This window comes from Octopus sinensis, linkage group LG9, assembly GCF_006345805.1.
Source record: "Octopus sinensis linkage group LG9, ASM634580v1, whole genome shotgun sequence".
Lineage (NCBI taxonomy): Eukaryota > Metazoa > Mollusca > Cephalopoda > Octopoda > Octopodidae > Octopus > Octopus sinensis.
Genome location: NC_043005.1, coordinates 76,807,275 through 76,822,397, shown reverse-complemented (window position 1 = coordinate 76,822,397; position 15,123 = coordinate 76,807,275). Strand labels below are relative to the sequence as shown.

Below are 15,123 nucleotides of genomic sequence, written 5' to 3'. Positions count from 1 at the left end.
CTGCCCGGCGTGCTAACGATTCTGCCAGCTCGCCATCTTAGTGTTTACAAAAATGCTTAAAAAGTGGCAAAAGATGTGTTGATCTCTGTTTGAACAGATATAGCAGATATAGCTGTTTGCTTACGACGAGGTGTCGAGTTCGATCGCACCGTATAACACCAATGATAAGTGTTCTTCTCGTTCTGTTGTTATATAACGTCCGGCCAATCAAATCCGCTTAAGTGAAATTTGGTAGATAGATATCGTGCAGAAGGACGTTCACTGGGCTGTTCCTGGTAACAAGTGATGGTCACTTTGAGCAGCTGTTTGGTGTAACACCACGACTATCATCAGCACCATGGGTAACTTTTGGGGTATCCGCACTGCAGGAAGACTTTAGTCAAAACTCCAGCCTGAGATTATCTTCCAATATAGCCGTCAATGAAAAGAACCTTGGGTGCTGTCCTTCAACCCCTAACTCAAAGATAGACAGGCACACATATGTATATACGTATTTGAATATTCAACATATATATATATATATATATATATATATTATATATATATATATATATATTATATAATATATGTAAATGCATATCATAAATGCATATTATTTATATATATTCATATATACACATATATAATATACACACATATATCTATATGATGTATTATATATGCTTTTACAATATATATATATATATATATTATATATATATATATTATATATATATATATATATATCAACTAAGCTCCTATTCTCTTCCCAATCTAAAACGGCTCCTCAATTGTTTCACAACTTCCGGTAAATTACGTTAAAAGTATATTAGTATCGAAATAATCTTCTTACTCCAATAATCCTTACTAAGCTGTACTTAAATATGCTGTGTCCTCAATTCGCCTTCTTCCCTTTTCCTAGTCTGTCTTTCCTATCTACTTACCTACCCATTTACACGTCCAGGTGTCTGCATGTGTCTGAAAATCTGACTGTCGATCTATTTATCTAACAGTCTTTCTATCTTTCTATCTGTGTATCCAATTTGTCAATCTATTTCTCTATTTTTATTCTTTAGCTATGCATATCGGTCTCTCTCTTTCTCTCTGTATATATATATATATATATTCTGTGCTGGTGGCACGTAAAAAGCACCAACCGATGGAGGCCGCTTCCAGCCTCCGCTGGCACTTGTGCCGGTGGCACATTAAAAGCACTCGCTACACTCACGGTCGAACCGTCCAACCCGTGCTAGCACGGAAAACGGACGTTAAACGATCATGATGATGATGATATATATATATATATAAATGCATTTGCTTATATATTTATTTACTTATATATCTACGTATCTAAATGCCTATGTATTTTCTAACTTTGTATTCTACTAGTAGATACGTATGTATGTATGTATGTATGTATGTATGTATGTATGTATGTATGTATGTATGTAAAAGTAATGTTTGTGCTGTAGTCAGGTGTCTTTTCTTTTCTTTTTTTGTGCAAATTTTGCTTGTGTAGAAACACCTGTGTCTGCAAGACCTACAACCTGTCTGTCTGCCTCTCTGCCCGTTATGTGTGTGTATGCGTGTGTGAATATATATATGCACACACAGACATGTATGTATATCTTACACACACATTTATAGATGACATGTATATATATATATATATATATATATATATATATATATATATATATGCATGGAATGTTGTTTATTTTAATGTGCAAATACATGTAGAAAGCCACAAAACGGCGGCATTTGTCGCGAGAAAGCATCTCGTATACACATAGAGTGCTACAAAGCACAGAAGTGCAACACTAACAGACGGAAACCGTCCAACGCGGCAGTGAAATTGCTAAGTCTAGCTTTCACATCTTTACGTACGTGTTGTGCACGAATGGGATGTGGCGTTTGATAAGCCTTCTTGGCAAAACTTCGAAAACATCTAAATTTATATACGTTGTATATGTAAGTATGTCTGTATATATACATATATATATATATATATATATATATATATAATATGCATGGAATGATTGTTTATTTTAATGTGCAAATACATGTAGAAAGCCACAAAACGGCGGCATTTGTCGCGCGGAAAGCATCTCGTATACACATAGAGTGCTACAAAACACAGAAGTGCAACACTAACAGACGGAAACCGTCCAACAGCGGCAGTGAAATTGCTAAGTCTAGCTTTCTACATCTTTACGTACGTGTGTGCACGAATGGATGTGCGTTTGATAAGCCTTCTTTGGCAAAACTTCGAAAACATCTAAATTTATATACGTGTATATGTAAGTATGTCTGTATATATACATATATTATACACACACACACAACATATACACAATATATATATATATATATATATATATATATATTATATGATGCATATATATATATATAATGCATGTAAGTACACATAACTTAAAGTATATGTCAGAAAAGTGCTCAACTAACAATTTACAAAATGTCATAAATAGTTTTCGAGACTACAACGAAAGTCTCTAGTGAAGGAATACCAAACGCCTGTAAGAGTACTAAAGTAAAGTACACAGCTCGGAGTTTCACACACACAAACAAGCGCTCTCTCACACACACACACACAAACGTATGAGTCTATATATAGGGTACAGGGACACGGAGATGCATTAATTGTGAGTGAGAACGCAAAGGAGAATATTAGATTGTGGGCGATGACGAAATGTCATAGACTGTAGTTGAAAGTTTGGTAATGGAGGTGAGTGAAGAGTATGTGTAGAGAGACAAAGTGAGAGAGAAAGAGAGTGGAGTTAGAGGAGGAAGGAGAGGCGAGGAACTAAAATTGCTTTCGGGTGGAGAAGCGAGAGAATGAATGAAAGGTCATCGGTAGTCATTATTTCTTGGTGTGTGTTAGTGTGACTTGTTAATGTGAGATAGACAGATAGAGAGACAGAGAGATAAAATAGAGAGATACAGAGATATAGAGAGAAATGGAAAGAATGGCAAAGCGATAGAATGGCAAAGAGATAGATCGGGTTTTCTCAACCATTTTTTATCTGTGGTCTCCTTTGATTACTATTTTACTCTGGTGGGCCCCCATAGTTATTCAATGTTTAAAACTAGTTTCATGGAAACTTCTTTCAAAACTTCTGTTTTATTTTTCACACATTAACTTGTGTAGGTTGAATTATGTAAAATATTAGAGAAAGAAACCTAACTGTTTCTTGCAATACATACTAATACATACATTTAAAGCAAATGTTTTTCAGGGGCCCTTAAAATACAATTGTAGATCCCCAATTTATTATTTCGTTGCGTGAACCCAACCACTGAGGTAGATAGATAGATAGATAGATAGATAGATAGATAGAAAGATAGGGAGGGAGGGAGAGATAGATAGATAGATAGATAGAAAAAGTGTGTGAACACAATGAAGTTGGTAAAAGGCATACTCAGAAAGAGAGAAAGTGGGAGAAAGGGTGAGAGAGAGAGAGGCAAGGATTAATAGATAAAGAAAAAAGTAAAGGGAACCTAATTAATTAAGGTAAAAGGGGATATGAAAAGCTTTGCTGCAGGTACAAGGTTTTGAAGTAAACTAGTATATGCAGTAGCCATGAGGAGGTGGTTTGGGTGAGTCCCGGTTATAAAAAAGACAAAAAAGAAAAAGAAACAAAAAAACACAGCTGGCCATTTCTCGTAATAGTAGCAGCAGCAGTGGGAGTAGTGGTTGTAGTGAAATGCTGCAGGATGATGTTGATGATGATGATCATGATCATCATCGTCATTTGCATCATCATCATCACCATTAACAGCAGCAGGCAGCAGGAGCAGCAGCAGCAGCAAATTTCGATGCTGTCCCGGACAGCAGCCAAGTTGCCGGCCAGTTGCATCTTCCCACCCCGCTTCTCCTTCATCTGCCACTATTTTCTTTCCTCCTCTCTTTCCACACCACTACTACCGCCAACACCACCGCCAACACCACCGCCAACACCAACACCTACACCACCACCATTACCGCCCTCACTATTAAAGCCACCGGTAAACTTTACAGCTTGTTTCATTACATTGTCGTAGACCTTTGCTAAGTCGGACGTTTTTCTATTGATTTGCTTCATAGTCACACACATACACATATACGTACACATCCACACGTTCACAACACACACACACACACACATACGGACAGATATACGCGCATATATATATATATCACTATTGACGCAGACACACATACACACAGAATGGCGCATAATACACGCATATACACACACTTGCGCATAACAGTCTCGTATAATCGCAGTGCTCTCCCTCTCTCTCTCTCTCTCTCTCTCTCTCTCGTTCAACTATTCACACACACAAATACACACACACACATACACACACACATACATACACACATGCACACACATACACACACACTCACTCACTCACTCACTGCGGACACTCGTTCCCATTGACGGGCCTTGGCGCATAATACATGCACACACACACACACATGCACACACACACACACATACATGCCCACACAGATAACTATGCTGAGCTCCATTCACATACACACTCACACACACATACATACCCACACACATACACACTCATTCATAATTATGCTGAGGTACACACACACATACACACACACACATACAAGCATCCGATGGCGCAAAACAACATATACGCATACCTGAAACATGCTCTTGCGCATAACCAAATACACACACGCACACACACACACATTCTTTTTCTCTCTCTCACACACACTTCTCTCTCTCTCTCTCACACACTTCTCACTCTTTCTTTTTATTTCTCTCTCACTAACTCTTACTTTATTTTTCGACTATCCTTCTCTCCTTGCTCTCCTCTTTACATATAAACACTTTCTATATTTTCATTCGTTCTTGCTATATGAGCATTTGTTTCTCTCTCTCTCTCACCGCATATATATACATATATATATATATCATTTTCTTATTGCTCTCTCTCTCCATATATATATATATATATAATAACATATTATATATATATTATATTATATATATATATGTATATATATATATGTAATATTTTCTATTGACGTTCATACATTCACACATACATTCTGTCTATCTTCACCTCCTCTACGTGTCTTCACCCCCTGTCTATCTGTCTCTCTCTGTCTCTCTCCTCATCTAAGGAAGACAAAGAAAGATTTTCTCATTTTATTTTTATACCCCCCTCCCCAATCACTCTCTCTCTCTCTCTCTTCTCTCTCTCTCTCTTTATCCCCGTCTCCTTTTCTCTGAGTAAACCACGTCCCTCTAATATGATATAATATATATGATTTGCCTTGTACTTGTTTCAGTCATTAGACTGCGGTCATGCTGGAGCACTAAGTTGAGGGATTTCGTCGAACAATTCGAAAGCACAAACACACATATAAACAAATAAGTCAGGCTTCCACACAGTTTCCATGTACCAAATTCAATCACAAAGCAATAGTCGCCCTGCGCGACAGTAGAAGACACCGGTCCAACGGCCGAAGTTGTATAATTGAACGCACAGCATAAGCATATATATATTATATATATATATATAATATATATATATATATTATAAAGGAAATGAAGAAAAATGCTGACAAATAATTGAAGTAATTTAAGTAATTTAGTTAGGTGAAAGTTCTTTTTACCGGTTGCGCATTTGTTATGCTTATCAAAAATAAAGAGAGATTAGAGTTTCTTTCTTATAGAATTTTCCTCTTTCCAGATAAGAGGAAAAATTCTATAAGAAAGGAAACTCTAATCTCTCTTTTATATTTTGATAAGCATAACAAATGCGCAACCGGTAAAAAGAACTTTCACCTAACTAAATTACTTAAATTACTTCAATTATTTGTCGGCATTTTCTTCATTTCCTTTTTTATATATCACCACTCGTGTTCGACATCTCCTTTTCATATATATATATATATATATATATATAGGTTAAGATGTGTATAGATTTTCTTATTTACTTCACTTCAAGTGTAAATACACACCCAGTTTCATTTGTATGCATACGCATACTTTCGCACTCCCACATACACTCTTTTCTTCCCACATTCTCCCACACACTTACATACTTTAGTATATATACATGCAGTTTTTCGTCCACCATACACAAACACATATACATCACATATTTTTTCACTCTGGCCTACTGCTGGTTGGTGGGTCACTCCCATGGACGAGAGAGTTACTTAGACGGGATTTGAACGCTGTTCACAAGCCGGTACACATACACCAAGTTATACCAGCCAAAGTTCTAACAATACCGCCGCCCCACATGAACACACACTCACACACATATTAAGTTTTGCTTTCATGGCAAGTTAAATAGAAACAAAGTAACATTAAACTGAAAAATAGCTCAATTTTTTCTTTTAGATATTGGCCTTCTCCGGACTGTCGAATAAAGACTATCAAACCGAAACTTTGAACTCACTATTAACGATCTTTTTATAAAAGTCTACCCCTCCCTCTCTCTCTCTTTCTCTCTCTCTCTCTCTCTCTCTCTCTCTCTCTCTCTCTCTCTCTACACACACACACACAGGCAATTTCTGCTACTTCACGAAGAAGGGGTAGACGACAGGACTCCATACATAAATTTAGAGTATTTTTTACCACATTAAAACAGAAAAGTTCCTGATCGACAGTGCTCCGAGTTTCACGTCTCCACTCATTCAGCTGGTACTCCGAGTCCTTGGAGCTTAGTTACACAGTTTTTATTTTGCCTTTCATAGTTCCTTAATATTCAGTGCTTTTCTCCCAACGCTTGAGGTGAGGGGCATGTCAGTTACATTGACCCCCACAGTTCTTGATTAGTAGCTAATTTTATCGACCCCGAAACGGATAAAAGGGAATACTAACCTCATTGGGGTTTAAACTCAGAACATAAAGAGCTTCAAGCAATGCCGCTAAACATTTTGTTCGACGCACAAACTTTTCTGCCATGTCACCGCCTTATGTTTCTTCAATAAAACTTAGTTTGTGTTAATAATTGCCTGGATGTTTCAAGAACACCTTAGTCGCATTTCTTTCGTGGGTCTCAAGGAATCATATATATGTGTAGAGGTGCAATGGCTCAGTGGTCATGGCAGCGGGGTTGTGGTCGTAGGATTGCGGTTTCGATTCCCAGACCGGGCGTTGTGAGTGTTTATTGAACGAAAACACCTAAAGCCCCACGGGTTGGTGGCAAACCCTGCTGTACTCGTTCACAACTTTCTCTCACTCTTTCTTCCTGTTTCTCTTGTACCTGTATTTCAAAGGGCCAGCCTTGTCACACTTTGTGTCACGCTGAATCTCCCTGAGAACTACGTTAAGGGTTCAGGTGACTGTGGAGTTCTCAGCCCCTTACACGTCAATTTCAAGAGCAGGCTGTTCCGTTGATCGGATCAACAAGAACCCTCGTCGTTGTAACCGACGGAGTGCCACGACGACATATATATATATAAAGAATAAGAGAGAGATCGTTTGTTTTCTTTCAAGTGATTGGTTATCGATCTACCGTGTTTACGCTTTGTAACTGGTTTGTTATCGAATCAATGAGAGGGACGTAGGATAAATATTTCAGCCGTTAGACCATTCAGTCGATGCTCAAGCTGCTTATAAAACCTAGTAGTAGTAGTAGCAGCAGCAGCAGTGTCTAATTTGAATGCGAGCAGGCACACGAACACACGCACGGTCACACATACAATTAGCTTCTCTCTCTCGTGCACACACACACATACACTCACACAACCGGTGTTGAAATTTAGGGGTGTTATCCGTGAGATTTGAACTTAGAATACTAAGAGTCATAACTAGATGCTGCAACGCATTACATCGGACACTCCAGTGATTCTACCAAAACGACCTACCTCTATATGTATGAGTGTTGTGTGTGTGAGGGTGTGTGTGTGTGTGTGTCTCTGTGTGTGTGTCTGTGTCTGTGTGCGCGTGCGTGTGTGTGTTGACATCAGGTGTTTATATTTCGGCAATAATGTAATTTGCGAACTGGAGTTGATATGATCGACAGGACCCGTGAAGGTGTCATTATAGCTCGGTTTCAATCGAATACCGAAACTAGGAACACACACATGCCCGCACACACACACACACACACACATACACACACACACACACACACTTGCATACATACACGCACATTTATATGCGAATATATACATAAATATATATACATACACGCACACATATATACTGGAAATCTTTCACTTTTAATATACTTACATTAACAGAAGCTTTTATTATATCAATATGAAACAGCTCCCAATGAGAAGCAGGAACATTTTATGTGGCCCTTCACAGCTTAAGTTCTTTGATTCTATTTTGAAGTAACTACGCAGTAAATCGCAGCTGTTTTCTGCACAAGAAATCGGTTCTTAGCGATTTCTTAGTGCTAGCAGAGTGCTAGCAGAACAAGCATTACCCAAACAAATGTTATATTTTACCGTTTTCCTCAAATTAGCTTTAAGGTGTCTCTGTTAATGTATACCTTTTATCTTTTACTTGTTTCAGTCACAGACTACGGCCATGCTGGAGCACTGTTTTGATGGCTTTTTAATCGAACTGATCTAGCCTAATGCTTATTTTTTAATGTTTGGTATTTACTCAATCAGTAGCTTCTGCCGGGCCGCTAAGTTATGAGACGGCAAACAAACGAACCCAGGTTGCCAAGTTGTTGTAGGGGAAAAACACAACGATAGATGCATACAACATCCTCTTTCTCTCTCTCTCTCTCTCTCTCTCTCTATATATATATATATATATATATATATATATAGGGAGAGTTTACGAAAAAATCAAAAGACCAAGACAAGTGGTGTACAAAACAAACAGATGTATTAGTATAACGCTCAGGAATAGAAAAACTCTTTTACGTTTCGAGCCTACGCTCTTCTACAGAAAGGGACACAGAAAAACAAGGAGAGAAAAAAAAGGAGAGAAAATAAATAAATAAATATATATATATATATATATAGATAGATAGATATAGATATATACATGCATACACGTATCAAAGGCTTCTTTCAGTTTCCATCTACCAAATTCACCCACAGGGCATTCGTCAGCCTGTGGCTACAGCAGAAGACACTGAATTTGCTGCGGAGTGGGACCGAACCTGAAACCACGCAGTTGTAAAAGGGGCTTCTTAACCACACACACGTGCCTGCGACTATTCTAGTAGCCTGAAACGAACACCCTGCTTAACACTACTGTTTAGCTAAATGGCTACATTTACCAGAGCCCCCTCTGTACCAGGCATTCAAAATAGGCCTCTGGTGTCTTGATGATAACTTGACACTTTCATACGCTGCTTCCTGCTCCAGTAATCAATAGTTTACTGGTTTCCTGCTCCCATTTTTTCTTCTCCGCCCTGTCACCGAAAACAAGGTCATAGGGTTTGACCTTCTTCTTGTAATTGTCATTTCCATCGTTATTGTCAACACTGCTGTAGTCACTTTTGTTACTCTCTAGCTCCTCTCGCTCACACACACACACACACACACCACACACACCACACACACATATATATATATCTATATATATATATAATATTATATATATATATATATATATGCTTGTGTCTAGATGTGTGTTGTGCTTGATAATGTGTTTTTGTATGTATGTGCACGCACGCACACACACACACAAACAAAACCTTCGATTTTTTGTATCCAAGCGTTTTTAACTTGTATTTACATTTAATATTTATAGCTTATCTGCTTCAAGTTTTTTCCATTCCCAAAATATATATATATATATATTATATATATATATATATATATCTTTGTAAAATAAGTGAAAGAAAGAAAGGAAAGGAAAGAAAAAAACGAAGAGTGAGACAGTTACAAACACGTACATGTATGGATAGCCAATAGGTTTCAATGAATGAAAGATGAAGGAGACACAGATCCCGGTACGATAATCAACTTCAGTTACGTTTCGAGTTCAAATCCTACCGAGACGAAAGAAAAACTACCGCTAACTCAATGTAACTCAATGACCTATACGTCTTTAAGCTACAGAGAGTAGTCTGGCTTTAAATATGACCTTAAAACGTAAGGACGAATGCCATACTAAATTGATCAGCTTTCACTACTTACATCAACCATCCTAGAGTACATCAACAATTCCTTTTTTTTATGCATTTTATTTACGCATTTTCTTTTAACCAGAACAAAATAAATAGATTTAATTAATATAGCAGTGGCTTTGAAATATTTTAATTTACTACGTTATATTCTTAGTATACTTAACAGAATTTAATAAACACCAATAAATGTGTCGTATTGTTCGATTGCTACTTCATATTCTGATATGAAGACATTCTGTATGTTTATAGAAGTGTAATTTACATATATGTAGAACTGCATTAACCTGGGAGAGGCTACAAAAAACAAAAGGCTTTGTCTTGTCCATAATTCCATGATTAATTAAACACACACACACACATATAATTTGAAAGTTTGCACGATAATCTTTTCTGTTGATGGCCGTCCTCGGGGGCAATCAGAACCATTGTGGTGCCTACATTTCTGTAGAATAATATGCTAATTTGCAGTCGTATTTTGTATTGACTACCATATATCAAAGACAACCACTTCAATTGAACTGTCAGCAGCGAAGTAAATAAATAATGAGTGCGTGTGTATACATACATGCATGCATGCATACATACATACATACATACATACATACATACATACATACATACATATATACATACATATATACATACATGCATGCATGCATACATATAAATTTATATAGATAAGGATAAGATCGATATTTAAAATACCGATCTATCAAGTGGTCAGCACGGGAATAAAATCCTTTGAAAGGTAATAATTATTTAAAATTATTATAATTTAGGGTATCTAAGAATTACCATCACGCTGGAAATAGCAGGCAAATCTTGACTGCTATTTCCATCATGGTGGTATCTCCTAGATACCCTAAATTATAATTTTATATATATATATAGATAGATAGATAGATGGATAGATAGATATCATATACATATATACATGTGTATATATATATATATATATATATATATACATATATATATATATATATATATATATATATATATATATATATATATATATATATATATATATATATATATATATATATATATATACATATATATATACACACACTCACATAGACACACACACACACCACACACACACACCACACACACACACACACACACATATTATATATATATATATATATTATATATATATATTCATACGTACAAACAAATGTACAGTGAAATAGAAAGGAGGGAAAGGAGGTGGGGTGAAAAGTGAGAGATGTTTCTGTCTCCAACAGATGTTTCCATTCTGTAATGTAATTATTTTTTAAAATGAAACAACCTATTAATTCTAATTGCATTTTTAAAATTTAATTCTACCCATTTAATAGACTCCTTTATCTCGGCTAAAGATTATTGGAGAAACAAACTGAATCATATTTATTAAAACATCCCAAAATATTAATTATATATAACATACTACATTCAATTTGAATGTATATATTGTTTCTGAATGTATATGTTTCCAAATAGATGATCGATCAGCTATAAAGATCAGATCAACTATCTCTCTCTCTCTCTCTCTCTCTATATATATATATATATATATATATATATATATATATATATACAGGTGACATTTCACTCTGCAGCATAGAAATTGGCTAAGGCGTCGATCTAGCAGCAGCGTGAGCACTTTGGGCATTCTTTAATCGACTCCTTACGTACTGGGATGAGATTTTTCCAAAGTTGATTCTTGCCTTCTGTCCTTTCGGGAATCATAAAACAAGTACCAGCTGAACACCAGGGTCGTTGTAAACGACTTACTCCCTTCCCCACAAATGGCAGATCATGTGAAAGAATTATTATTCTCTTCAAATATATATCTTTCCAAACATATATTTGTCCAGTTATATAGATAGTTGATAAGCAAGTGACATCTTCCGCTTGCTGCTATGATCCCGTTAAGGTGGCGTGCTGGCACGGATGACAAGCCTTATGAACATTAGGGATCATGAAAAATTATATATAATTTTGTTACAATCACATGATATATGTAACGAATTGTTTGCCATTTCCAGTTAAATTGTCAGCGTTCAAAATTACTTTTTTTTTTTTGAAATACCTTGACAATAATTTGATCTCAATACTAATCTCATCGAAGGTAGCAAAGTGGCAGAATTGCTAGCACACCGGGCAAAATGCTGAGTGGCATATCGTGTCTTCACGTTCTGAGTTCAAATTCCGTCAAGGTCGACTTGACTTTCATTCTTTCGGAGTCGATAAAATAAGTTCCAGTTGAGCACTGAGATCGATGTAATCAACTTACACACTGCACATGAAATTGCTGGCCTTGTGCCAAAATTCGAAGCCAATATTAACTGCATTGATGAGCTGAGATGATTGACATTCTTCTCTTACAAGGTCATTTTCATGTTGTGCAAAACCATAAAAGCGAAAGATATTACTGTCTTTGTTTCCACTTGGAGGGAGAGCTGAGTGCGACCTACAAGATGTTACTGTGAACTAGGTGTTGTAAGAGAATCCAAGGACACAGTTTTAGGTATTCACTTTGAATGACTTCATCATAGATCGCTAACCACTACACATTATTTATTTCTCTCCTTGTTGCTTTCTGTGTTCCTTTCTGTGGAAGAGCGTAGGCTCGAAACGTTAAAGACTTTTCCCTTCACAAGCGTTATACTAATACACCTGCTTGTTGTCTACAGCACCTGTCTTCTTTTGTTTTGTGAATTCTCCCTATATATATATATCCCTGTCAAATACAAAGATGCAGTTTTCGTTGACATGTTCTTTCTCAATAATAATCATGGTTCGTGACGTAAATGCAAGGACATATATTTTGGGGGAGAGATACAAACACTTAAAAATTATTTCGTGTATTAATTTATCAATGCTAGTACAATAAATACAAGCTCAACTCAGTCAGGAATGGAACTCATAGAGACGAAAGTAAAGCAAGATACCGTAAACTATTTCGTCCGGCTTTCTACTGCTTTAGGAATCCTGTATAGTTTCTATCAGCAGTGGACTTGAAAAGGTTACGATTGGTATTTTTGTTACTTATTAACTTTAATTAAGCAGTGTGGTTGGGTAACTAAACGAGTTTCTTATGCAGTAACTAACTTACAGAACAGGTATACTTACACATTTTTAACATACCATTACGAAGAGAACTTTTATGCGTAACTGTAACTATTTTGTGAGGACCTACGAAGTAAATAACTGTATTTAATTTATTATAGTAGGACAAAAGATTTTTAAAAATTCAAGAGAGAGAAAGACGTGGTGTAAAAACGAACGGTGCTTGCTTGCTATCTAATCTTTTATTAGTGATATTTGTTTTTTGTTTAATTTACAAAGTTTTTTGTTGTTGTTGAGAACTGGTTAGTGGAATGTGGTATACATTGCATTAAATAAAATCAAAAAGATAAATAGATATATAAATACAAAGAGAAAATCAATGACTGAAACTAGGATTCGAAATTGCATACCTAGTGACTTCAGAATAATAAATGATTACTTACCTGTTGCTCAACTACAATCGCTACATTCCGATTTGTTCTATTTTTTTTTTTTAAATAACGGTTTTCAAAAGGCCAAAGACGGCGAGCTGGCAGAATCGTTAGCACGCTGGGCGAAGTGCGTAGCCGTATTTCGTCTGCCGTTACGTTCTGAGTTCAAATTTCGCCGAGGTTGACTTTGCCTTTCATCCTTTCGGGGTCGATTAAATAAGTACCAGTTACGCACTGGGATCGATATAATCGACTTAATCCGTTTGTCTGTCCTTGTTTTTCCCCTCTATTTTTAGCCCCTTGTGGGCAATAAAGAAATAGGTTTTCACAAGGCCTGTAACTTTTAAGGAAAGTGTATATTAGTCAATACCACTAACCTCAAGAATTTTTATTTGACTATTGCTTTATTCTATTGTCCCCGTAGAGATAAAAGCAAAGTTGACCACAGCAGTATTTGAACTCAAAGCCAGAACAAATACACACACACACACACACACAAAATCAATCTTTATCGACGCTATGACGATTCAGCTAGCGCGCTGACGTTTCGCTAATTCACCAATCGAGACTATATTGGTGGCATTAAAACATTCCATTCTCTCTGTTGAAACATTCTATTCATTAAACCGCAACTATTTTATCGAACTACTTGCGCCCATAGTAGTTAATATTTTACGAATGGGATGACAAACTGAATGTTATGAAGTAAACTTTACTTCATTTTCTTTTCATCACAGAATTTCATAGACTATTTCTCTTTATAAAACGTAGCTGTTTGGAGTAATAAAAAGAAAAAGAAAAAATGCAACACATATGTGTAAATTTTACGAAAGTATTGACTAAACGATGACAAACACAGTAACCTTATTTCTTTCAATTTCCACCCGCGAGTTTTAAGGTCAAACCTAACATTGTGCTGTTGTTAAAGTATTCTGCGTTAAGAAAGGTGAACAGTGTGGCATTATGTTTTCTTCTTGTAATATAATGAAATATAGAAAGTACAACAAAATATATGGTTTGTATTATTTGTTATTGTAGCTACAATTATGATTCGGCTTCAGGTAGGAAAACTGTGTAAAATATAGTTTTACGAGAGGCAGTATCTGCAATTAAGGGGTGAATTTTGGAAGTGCGGGATGATTCAGAGATTTTTTTTTCCTTATAGTGCTGTGAATGTGAAATAAAATAGCTGCAAAAGTGAGCAGATATAATCTTTTATATCTGTACTTATTTTAAAGTCTAGTACTTATTCTTTCGGTCTCTTTTGCCGAGTCACTATGTTGCTAGGGTGTAAACAAACTCACCAGTTGTTAAGCGGTAGTGGGAGTAAAACACAAAAAGACACACACACACAATGTTTCCGACTTCCAGATCCACTCGCAAAGAATTGGTCGACCAGGTACTAAGATACCAACTTTTAATCTACGGGACTCGCTCTGTTACTTCTTTACACGTGCACATCAATTTTTTTTTTTAATGAAGAAGTGGGTTTCTTGTTTCGTAAGAGACCTAAGATACGAAAGAAACGATAAGAGTAACGAGTTTCATGTTTTCTGCA

At 36.2% G+C, this 15,123-nt stretch overlaps 1 protein-coding gene and 1 long non-coding RNA gene across 2 annotated transcripts in view; both read left to right on the top strand.

The window, feature by feature from the left end:
• Positions 1–15,123, top strand: part of LOC115215374 (flocculation protein FLO11) — a 102,758-nt gene that overhangs the window by 4,025 nt on the left and 83,610 nt on the right. The gene's annotated exons all lie outside the window — the stretch shown is intronic.
• On the top strand, positions 12,900–14,373 carry LOC118764884. The gene is made up of 2 exons (XR_005000716.1): positions 12,900–13,637; positions 13,887–14,373. It is a non-coding gene; the product is annotated as an uncharacterized LOC118764884 (long non-coding RNA).